This window comes from Arachis hypogaea, chromosome 16, assembly GCF_003086295.3.
Source record: "Arachis hypogaea cultivar Tifrunner chromosome 16, arahy.Tifrunner.gnm2.J5K5, whole genome shotgun sequence".
Taxonomy (NCBI): Eukaryota; Viridiplantae; Streptophyta; class Magnoliopsida; order Fabales; family Fabaceae; genus Arachis; species Arachis hypogaea.
Genome location: NC_092051.1, coordinates 106,734,097 through 106,742,718, shown reverse-complemented (window position 1 = coordinate 106,742,718; position 8,622 = coordinate 106,734,097). Strand labels below are relative to the sequence as shown.

Here is an 8,622-nt window from a genome sequence, read left to right as displayed (position 1 = left end):
ACTCTGCAGTGAGAGAAGCTTTTCATGCTTACTCTCCATGGTTACAGAAAGAGATCCTTGAGTTTTAAACACAATGTTGTCCTCATTCAGTTGAAGGACCAATTCTCCTCTGTCCACATCAATCACAGCTCTTTCTGTGGCTAGGAAGGGTCTTCTAAGGATGATGGATTCATCCTCATCCTTCCCAGTGTCTAGGATTATGAAATCAGTAGGGATGTAAAGGCCTTCAACCTTTACTAGCACGTCCTCTACTAGTCCATAAGCCTGTTTTCTTGAGTTGTCTGCCATCTCTAAAGAGATTCTGGCAGCTTGCACCTAAAAGATCCCAAGTTTCTCCATTACAGAGAGTGGCATTAAGTTTATTCCTGACCCCAGGTCACACAGAGCCTTCACAAAGGTCTGGTGCCTATGTTACAGGGAATTAGGAATTTACCAGGATCCTGTTTCTTTTGAGGTAGAGTTTGCTGAACCAAGGCATTTAGTTCCTTGATGAGCAATGGAGGTTCATCCTCCCAAGTCTCATTACCAAATAATTTGGCATTCAGCTTCATGATTGCTCCTAAATATTGAGCAACTTGCTCTTCAGCAATGTCTTCATCTTCTTCAGAAGATGAATAGTCATCAGAGCTCATGAATGGTAAAAGGAGGTTCAATGGAATCTCTATGGTCTCTAGATGAGCATCAGATTCCTTTGGTTTCTCAAAGGGAAACTCCTTATTGGTCAGTGAACGTCCCAGGAGGTCTTCCTCACTAGGATTCATGTCCTTCTCCTCCTCTCTGGGTTCGTCCACACCAAGTAAGGTTATGGCCTTGCACTCTCTTTTTGGATTCTCTTCTGTATTGCTTGGGAGAGTACTAGGAGGAGTTTCAGTGTCCCTTTTACTCAGCTGGCCCACTTGTGCCTCCAAATTTCTAATGGAGGACCTTGTTTTATTCATGAAACTTAGAGTGGCCTTAGATAGATCAGAGACTATATTTGCTAAGCTAGATGGATTCTGCTCAGAATTCTCTATCTGTTGCTGAGAGGATGATGGAAAAGGCTTGCTATTCCTAAACCTGTTTCTTACACCATTATTAAAGCATTGTTGAGGCTTTTGTTGATCCTTTCATGAAAAATTTGGATGATTTCTCTATGAGGGATTATAGGTATTTCCATAGGGTTTCCCCATGTAATTCACCTCTGCTATTGCAGGGTTCTCAGGATCATAAGCTTCTTCTTCAGAAGATGCCTCTTGAGTACTATTGGATGCAGCTTGCAATCCATTCAGACTCTGAAAAATCATATTGACTTGCTGAGTTAATATTTTATTCTGAGCCAATATGGCATTCAGAGTATCAATTTCAAGAACTCCCTTCCTCTGAGGCGTCCCATTACTCACAGGATTCCTTTCAGAAGTGTACATAAACTGGTTATTTGCAACCATGTTAATAAGTTCCTGAGCTTCTGCAGGTGTTTTCTTTAGGTGAATGGATCCACCTAAAGAATTATCCAATGACATCTTTGATAATTCAGACAGACCATCATAGAATATATCCAGGATGGTCCATTCTGAAAGTATGTCAGAAGGACACTTTTTGGTCAGTTGCTTATATCTCTCCCAAGCTTCATAGAGGGATTCACCTTCTTTTTGTTTGAAGGTTTGAACATCCACTCTAAGCTTGCTAAGCTTTTGAGGAGGAAAGAACTTGGCTAAGAAAGCCATGACCAGCTTATCCCAAGAGTTCAGGCTATCTTTAGGTTGAGAGTCCAACCATATTATAGCTCTGTCTCTTACAACAAACGGGAAAAGCATAAGCCTGTAGACCTCGGGATCAACCCCATTGGTCTTAACAGTATCACAGATTTGCAAGAATTCAGTTAAGAACTGAAAAGGATCTTCTGATGGAAGTCCATGAAACTTGTAATTCTGTTGTATCAGAGAAACTAATTGAGGTTTTAGCTCAAAATTATTTGCTCCAATGGCAGGGATTGAGATGCTTCTTCCATGTAAGTTGGAATTTGGTGCAGTAAAGTCACCAAGCATCTTCCTTGCACCTCCACCATTGTTATTGGTTTCGGCCATCTCTACTTCTTTTTCGAAAATTTCAGTAAAGTCATCTTCAGAGTGTTGTGTTTTAGCTTCTCTTAGCTTCCTCTTCAGAGACCTTTCAGGTTCAGGATCAGCTTCAACAAGAATGTTCTTATCCTTGTTCCTGCTCATATGAAAAAGAAGAAAACAGAAAAGAAAATATAGAATCCTCTATGTTACAGTATAGAGATTCCTTATATGAGTATAAGAAGAGAATGATGGAAGAAAGAAAAGATAAGAATTCGAACATAGAGGAGAAGAGTTGGTTCGAATTTTTGAGTATATGAGAAGTGTTAGTAAATAATTAAATAATTAGAAGGAGATGAGAGAGGGAAGAATTCGAAAATTAAATAAAATAAAATAAAAAATATTTTTTTTTTAATTAAAAAAATTAAAGTTAGAATTCGAAAATTAAAAAAAGAAAAATAAAATTGAATCAAATTAAAATTTAAAACAAATAGTTAATTAAAAAGAAACTTTGAAAAAGAGGGGAGGGATTTTCGAAAATAAGAGAGAGAAAAGTAGTTAGGTGGTTTTGAAAAAGATAAGAATCAAACAAAAAGATAGGATTAATTTGAGAAAGATTTGAAAATCAATTTGAAAAGATAAGAGGTTAGAAAAGATTTTGAAATTGATTTTGAAAAAGATGTGATTGACATTTATTTTGAAAAAGATTTGAAAAAGAAATTTAAAAAGATTTGATTTTGAAAATTAAAGTTGATTACTTGACTAATAAGAAACAAAAAGATATGATTTTAAAATTTAAAGATTGAACCTTTCTTACTAGGCAAGTAACAAACTTAAAATTTTTGAATCAATCACATTAATTGTTAGTATTAATTTTGAAAATATGAAATAAAAATAAGAAAAATATTTTGAAAATTTTGAAATTATGAAAGAAAGAATGAAAAAGATTTGATTTTTGAAAAAAGATTTGAAAAAGATAGAATTTTTAAATTGAAAATTTGATTTGACTCATAAGAAACAACTAAATTTTAAAAAGTTTTGAAAAAGTCAACTCAAATTTTCGAAAATTTATGAGTGAAATAAGGAAAGTAATTTTTTTTTGAATTTTTAATGAAGAAAGAGAAAAACAACCAAAAAGACTCAAAACATGAAAATTGTGAATCAAAACACATGATGCATGCAATAACACTTTGAATGTCAAGATGAACACCAAGAACACTTTGAAGATCAAGATGAACATCAAGACTTATTTTTGAAAATTTTTAAGAAAAGAAAAAAAACATGCAAGACACCAAACTTAGAAAATTTTAATTTTTAGATACTATGAAATTGAAAATGCATATGAAAAATAAGAAAAGACACAAAACATAAAAATGCAAAGATCAAACAAAGCAAATCATCAAGAACAACTTGAAGATTATGAAGGACACATGCATGAATTTTCAAAAAATGCAAGAAAGTTTGAAAAATATGCAATTCACACCAAACTTTAAGATTGACACAAGACTCAAACAAGAAACACAAAATTATTTTCGGTTTTAGGATTTTATTAATTTTTTTTTGGATTTTTTGAAAATTATTTTGAAAAAGAAAAATAAGGATTTCAAGATTTTTAATAAGAATTCCAGGAATCATGCAATGTTAGTCTAAAGCTTCAGTCCAGGAATTAGACATGGCTTACTAGCCAGCCAAGCTTTCAGTGAAAGCTCCGGTCCAAAACACTAGATATGGCTAATGGCCAGCCAAGCTTCAGCATACATAGTTCAAGCATGTGAAGAAGAACCCTCTGTCCAAAAGAATTTAGACATGACTTTACAGCCAGCCAGGATTCAACATTTCCCATGAAATTCTAGAATTCCTTCTTAAAATTCTGAAGAACATAAATTAATTAATATATATATATATATATATATATATATATATATATATTGAAAATTTTTTGAAAATAAAAGAATAAAAACAAAAAGCTTAAAATTAAAATAAGATTACCTAATCTGAGCAACAAGATGAACCGACAGTTGTCCAAACTCGAACAATCCCCGACAACGGTGCCAAAAACTTGGTGTGGGAAATCGTGATCGTTCATTCCTTGGTAACGGCGCCAAAAACTTAGTATGCACGTTCATAATCTTAATTCTTTGTCACAACTTCGCACAACTAACCAGCAAGTGCACTGGGTCGTCCAAGTAATAAACCTTACGTGAGTAAGGGTCGATCCTACGGAGATTGTCGGCTTGAAGCAAGCTATGGTCATCTTGCAAATCTCAGTCAGGCAAATTCATATGGTTATGGATATTTGATAATTAAAATATAAAACAGGATAGAGATACTTATGTAATTCATTGGTGAGAATTTCAAATAAGCGTATGGAGATGCTTTTATTCCTTCTGAATCTCTGCTTTTCTATTGTCTTCATCCAATCATTCCTACAACTTTCCATGGCAAGCTTTATGTAGGGCATCACCGTTGTCAATGGCTACATCCCGTCCTCTCAGTGAAAAAGGTCCAAAATGCGCTGTCACCGTACGGCTAATCATCTGTCGGTTCTCGATCATACTGGAATAGGATTGAGTAATCCTTTTGCGTCTGTCACTACGCCCAGCACTCACGAGTTTGAAGCTCGTCACAGCCATCCCTTTCCAGATCCTACTCGGAATACCACAGACAAGGTTTAGACTTTCTGGATCTCAAGAATGGCCGCCAATAATTCTAGCCTATACCACGAAGACTCTGATCTCACGATCAGGAGGCTAAGAGATATGCATTCAAGCTTGTTTTCATGTAGAACGGAAGTGGTTGTCAGGCACGCGTTTATAAGTGAGAATGGTGATGAGCGTCACATAATCATCACATTCATCATGTTCTTGTGTGCGAATGAATATCTTAGAGAAGAAATAGGCTTGAATTGAATAGAAAAACAATAGTACTTTGCATTAATTCATGAGGAACAGCAGAGCTCCACACCTTAATCTATCGTGTGTAGAAACTCTATCGTTGAAAATACATAAGTGATGAAGCTTCAGGCATGGCCGAATGGCCAGCCTCCATAAAGGTCTAAGATAGCATAAGACTAATCAAAGATCGGATCTTGATGTAAAAACAATAGTAAAAAGTTCTATTTATACTAAACTAGATACTAGGGTTTACAGAGATAAGTAAATGATGTAGAAATCCACTTCCGGACTCACTTGGTGTGTGCTTGGGCTGAGCATTGAAGCTTTCACGTGCAAAGGTCTTTTTTGGAGTTATACGCCAGTTTGTAACCTGTTTCTGGCGTTTAACTCTGCTTTGCAATCTGTTTCTGGCGTTTAACTCCAGAATAGGGCAGAGAGCTGGCGTTGAATGCCAGTTTGCATCTTCTAAACTCGGGAAAAGTATGGACTATTATATATTGCTGGAAAGCCCTGGATGTCTACTTTCCAACGCAATTGAGAGCGCGCTATTTGGACTTCTGTAGCTCCAGAAAATCCACTTTGAGTGCAAGGAGGTCAGAATCCAATAGCATCTGCAGTCCTTCTTCAGCCTCTGAATCTGATTTTTGCTCAAGTCCCTCAATTTCAGCCAGAAATTACCTAAAATTACAGAAAAATACAAAAACTCATAGTAAAGTCCAGAAATGTGATTTTTATTTAAAAACTAATAAAAATATATTAAAAACTAACTAAATCATACTAAAAACTATGTAAAAACAATGCCAAAAAGCGTATAAATTATCCGCTCATCAGTAAGCGTCGCCCACGCGTACGCGTGGGTTGCAGAATAAGGAAGTGATGCGTATGTGTCAGTCACGTGTACGCGTGGATGTGAATTGTGCTCCGCGCACAACACTCGCACAATGGCAGCCCAACTCTCTATTTGTAGTACTAGACCATTATAATTTTGGGTCGACGCGCACGCACAATCAATGCTTACGCGTGGATTGCCAAAGTACGCGTCATCGAGGCACACGCGTGGGTTTGTGAAAATGGATGGATGACGCGTACGCATGGGTCACGCGTACGCGTGGGTTGGCTATGCGCCTAGCACCCCACCAGCGCGGTCTTGGCACAACTCTTTATCCAGGCCACGCTGTCGCGCCATTCCAGCATGCTTTGGGCATGAATCAAATTCAAGAGGGGACGCGTACGCGTCGGTTACACGCACATGTGACAGTTCCTTTTTTATTTTTTTATTAAGAAACTAACAAGCTATCAAAATAAATCTAAACATTATTAAACAGGCTAGATCACAACTTAAACTAAATAAACCAAATTAAAAATGAAACTTCAACTTATTACCAATAGAAATAAAAGGAAAAATAGAAAGAATTTATCATAGTGGGGTATCTCCCACCTATCACTTTTAGTTAAAGTCCTTAAGTTGGACATTTGGTGAGCTCCTTGTCATGGTGGCTTGTACTTGAACTCATCTTGAAACTTCCACCAACGCTTGGACTTCCAATAAGCTTCAACATTTTCAAGTAAATTCACCAAGCCTTGATGAGGTTCTTCACAAGCTTTGAGCTCCCAAAGTTGATCCTCCTGTATGCCGGGATCCCAAATCTTGTTTCCACACCCATCTTTAATTGGATCATCATTGTTTCAACCGGATGGCAAGAAATCCGAATTCTCAATGAAGTACCAAACTCTTCTCTTAGATCCATCCAATTGATCCATAGTCCAACCCTTGCATCTAGCTCTTGAAATCTTAGCCTTGATGAGCCTTAATTTGCAATTCCAACCACTAAACATCCTTCTCTTACGCTTCATTCCACAAAGCCTCCTAAGTTGGCCATCTGTTTCAAGCATACCATACTCAAGTGGGACAATAAAGCTAATAAAGATAAGTTTTACCCACTCAAATGAAGGAGTAGACGGCAACTTAGGTAGAAAAGTCTCCAACGGTCTTGACAAAGTATATTCAACTCCCGTCCAACCTTGCCGAAAGACTTCTACCTTTTGAAAAGATTCTTCACTTTCAAGCTCTTTCTCACCGAGTTCCTCCAACTTTCCTCCGTCACTCAAATCATAAATATGATATTGAGAGAAATCTACCTCAATGTTGCTTTCAATTTCATCGGGAGAAGGCTCTCAAACTCAAGGAGTTCACTTGTGGGTGCAAATTCATTACTAGAAGGGCTTGATTCATGATCATCATCACTAAAGGAACTTGCCTGTTGATCTATTCCATCCAGTTCTTCATAGGGAACATGTCTTGGGGGTTGTGCACTACCTTCCTTAACATTAATTTCAAGCTTCTTGGAGGAATACTCTACAACTCTAGATTCCCATGGAGGTTCAGCATCTTCTAAGTCTTCAACCACTTCTTCCTCTTCAACAAGTATGGCCTCCTCCAATTATTCCAATACAAAATCATATTCCTCATTTTCCACCGGAGTTTCTAATCTCTTCTTCATGCTACGTTTTCCATTAGATTCTCCACATGTAGCCATGGGAGTTCCTTGAATGTCCAAACGTTGGGAGGCTAATCGATTTATTACCTCGTCCAATGCGGCCGTGAATTTCAGTACCTCCCTTTTCATCTCCTCTTGCTCTAGAAGAATAACACCAAGGATGTCATCCATTGGAGGTTGGGATGGATGGAAGGTTTCATTGCATGGGAAGAATGGTTCATGATAGAAAGGTTGTTCATCTTAATAAGGATATGGAGATGTTTCATCTTGATAGGGATATGGAGGTTTTGTATATTGAGGTGGTGGTTCTTGGAAGTAATTATGTTGGAATGAGGGTGGTTCTAAGTATGGCTCATAAGGCTCATAAGGCTCTTGGTATGGTGGATATGGATTAGGGTTATATGGGGGTGTTTGGTAACATAGGGCTTACGAGTACGGTAGTTCAAAACTATGTTGAGGTGGGGGTTCATAGGCATATGGTGGGGCTTGTTGGGGGTTCATAGTACGTTGGTGGAGGTTGTTTCCAAGAGGGCTGACCATAAGCTTGAGGGTCCTCCCACCTTTGATTGTCCCATCCTTGATGCATGTTCTCATTGTAGCTTCAATTCCCTACAATATAGTTATAACCACTCTCATAGCCAAAGGGGTGAGAATTCATAGTAACAAGAGGAAATAAAATAAAAACTAACAAGAAATAATGAGAATAAACTCCTAAAACTAGAAACAACTAACAAAGAAACAAAAGGCAAACATATTCACAATATTCACAATAACCAATAATAAGGCACACATTTGCAATTCCCTGGCAACGGCGCCAAAAATTAATGGGGGTAAATCATCGGTAAATAATTTCACAAAAATAATCGCGTTGCATGTATAGTTATAAACCGACAATTAAACCTCAATCAATGTTTAATTTGTTTATCACAAGTACAAACCCAATAAAATTAACCGAAGTATTTAAACCTCGGGTCGTCTCTCAAGGAATTGCAGGAAGGTGTATGTATTATTGGTTATGAGATTTTAACTTTTTGGGTTTTGAGTTTAATAAGCAAAGAATGTAAATAACAAGAAAATAAACTAATAACTAAGAAAGCTCTTAGTAAGGATTGATAGTTAGAAGTCCTATCCTCATTATCATCGTCAATTGTGATAGTAAATGTGAATTGCCTTCACTTAGATAACTCTAACCAA

At 37.0% G+C, this 8,622-nt stretch overlaps 1 non-coding gene across 1 annotated transcript; it reads left to right on the top strand.

Moving 5' to 3' along the window:
* The first annotated feature begins 1,557 nt into the window (after window positions 1–1,557).
* On the top strand, window positions 1,558–1,661 carry LOC112761630 (small nucleolar RNA R71). The gene has a single exon (XR_003182017.1). It is a non-coding gene; the product is annotated as a small nucleolar RNA R71 (small nucleolar RNA).
* The last annotated feature ends 6,961 nt before the right edge of the window (window positions 1,662–8,622 follow it).